This window comes from Gymnodraco acuticeps, unplaced genomic scaffold (assembly GCF_902827175.1).
Source record: "Gymnodraco acuticeps unplaced genomic scaffold, fGymAcu1.1, whole genome shotgun sequence".
Taxonomy (NCBI): Eukaryota; Metazoa; Chordata; class Actinopteri; order Perciformes; family Bathydraconidae; genus Gymnodraco; species Gymnodraco acuticeps.
Genome location: NW_022990966.1, coordinates 994547 through 996798, shown reverse-complemented (window position 1 = coordinate 996798; position 2252 = coordinate 994547). Strand labels below are relative to the sequence as shown.

The 2252-nt window shown below is 42.1% G+C and overlaps 1 long non-coding RNA gene across 1 annotated transcript; it reads left to right on the top strand.

Moving 5' to 3' along the window:
• The first annotated feature begins 994 nt into the window (after nt 1–994).
• Nucleotides 995–1641, top strand: LOC117558823. Its single transcript, XR_004570878.1, has 3 exons — nt 995–1055; nt 1316–1478; nt 1578–1641. It is a non-coding gene; the product is annotated as an uncharacterized LOC117558823 (long non-coding RNA).
• Nucleotides 1642–2252: the final 611 nt, after the last annotated feature.

The following is a 2252-nucleotide window of genomic DNA, read 5'->3' as shown; positions in this document are numbered from 1 at the left end:
TCGGAATTTGACCGTGAGGGCCCTCTTGAGTTGCCGTAAAATATGACGAATATGACGGATGACGGATGCGACGGAAATACACCCGAACATATCTGGTACTGACACCGGTGTCAGTACCAGATATGTTCGGCCTACCAAATATGTTCGGGTGTATTTCCGTCGCATCCGTCATCCGTCATATCCGTCATATACTCACCTCCCTCTGCTCCCAGCGCTATGCTGCCACACACCGGCCGTCTGCGGAACTGCAGCCGGAGGAACTCGGTACAGCTTGTTATGTGTGAACGATCTAGATCCCTCCGCTTCCCCATAATTACCGCGACCATTTTAACTTTCATGACAGAAATGGAGAGCTTTTATGCTGAGATAAAGCAGTACGTGCTCAATGGTGGTTACCACAATCTCACCATCGCCGCTGAAAAGCATGATAAAAGGAAGGCGTTAATTCGGAGGGCATCCAAACAATACCTGATCAAAGGTAAGTAACAGAATAAGACCATGGTTAAGTCACGAACATACGTTTTTATTATGAGGTATAAACCCCCTGTACATGTGACATCATCACATCCCTTTACTTATAGGGATCAATAAAGTATATATCTATCTATCTATTTATCTAATGGTGTTTTTTGGTGCAAAAGTGATCATACCTCTAATGGTTTATCATATTGCAATTCCAACATTTTTCAGTAAATCGCAAGGACTCCACAGCTTGTTTCTCCTTTTTCTTTTTATACACACTTTACATTACTGTAGTTGTTACGTCTAAACCACATTTGCCACTGGATTTCTTGAACAGCTTTTAGTCATAATGTCATCTCTACACATGTCTAAATGATTGTTTTGTTGTTCCTGTTGTGCCAGCTGGAGATTTGTACTACACATACAAGGACAATGAGAGGATGGTTGTGTGCACCAAGGACCAAATTATCAATGTCCTGAAGGAGTGCCATGATAACCTGGGTTCCGGAGGTCATGCAGGGAGAAGGCGCACCACCGAGAAGGTTTTGGCAACGTACCACTGGTCCACTATGCGGGAGGACGTGAAGAAATGGGTGGGAGTTTTTGACTGACTGACTGATTATTGATCTACAGAAATGTGTTGTATGTGTACATTGAAACAGAGTGAGACATGTGTGGATCTCATTGGCCCACTTCCCTCCACTGCTAAGGGCAAAAGGTACTATCATGATGGGCTGAAGCATGTGTAACCTCCTTTAAAGGTTCTAAACGTGAAGAATCTGGTTTAAAAAGAAAGGAAATCATTTACAGTGATTCTGTATGTATTTACAACATTCTGCATTTTATATTGCAGATACATTCTAACAGCGACTGATCTGTTCACGAAGTGGGTGGTAGCAAAAACGCTCTACCACAAAACAGCTGTTGAGGTCTCAAAAAAGATTGTAAATATTCTTCTCGATTTCGGTCTTGTCGAGAAGATCATTACCGACCAAGGACGGGAATTTGTCAATGAGGTACAATAATCTATCTAATACAGTGTATGTGTTATGTGTAACAATGTAATACGATTTTTCAGGTAATTTGGTAATTGGTGTACACTAAACCATCTGCAGGTCAACCGTGGTGTTTTTGATGCACTGGGTGTAAAACACTGCATCACTTCAGCGTACCATCCCCAGTGCAATGGCCAAGATGAGCGTACAAACCAAAACATAAAAAAAGCACTTGCAAAGTACTGTGGAGAGGACCAGAATGACTGGGATTTACATCTGAGGGGCATTGTGGCGAGCATTAACACCTCAAAGCAGGTACAATGTTGTAACAAATGCAGATGGAAACAATACTCAACAGAGATACTAAAAGGAATTTTTATGCTTTCAGAGGTCAACCAAGTGCACGCCCTATTTTGCCCAGTTTGGGAGGCACCCTCGCGTCCCGGGTGTTATAAATGCTACAGTCAATGACAGGGATGATACCTCTGTTTTGGTGCCTGCTGATGAGGCAGAACAGCAGCTTGAGGCAAAGGCTGCAACCATTGCAGATTTGCACTCGAAGGTGAGAATAAAATGGCAATATTTAAAACATAATAACTCCTAAAAAATGCAAGCGTATGTTAAGGACTGTAAATGATAACTGTTACATATCTTTCTCAGATTTACCAGAACATCCAAATAGCACAACAGAGACAGAAAATCTCTTTTGAAAAACGCAAGGGAAAGAATGTGAAATCTTTCCTGATTAACGTTGGAGATGAGGTCCTAAGAGCGAATAAGAGGAAGGAGGGCCGA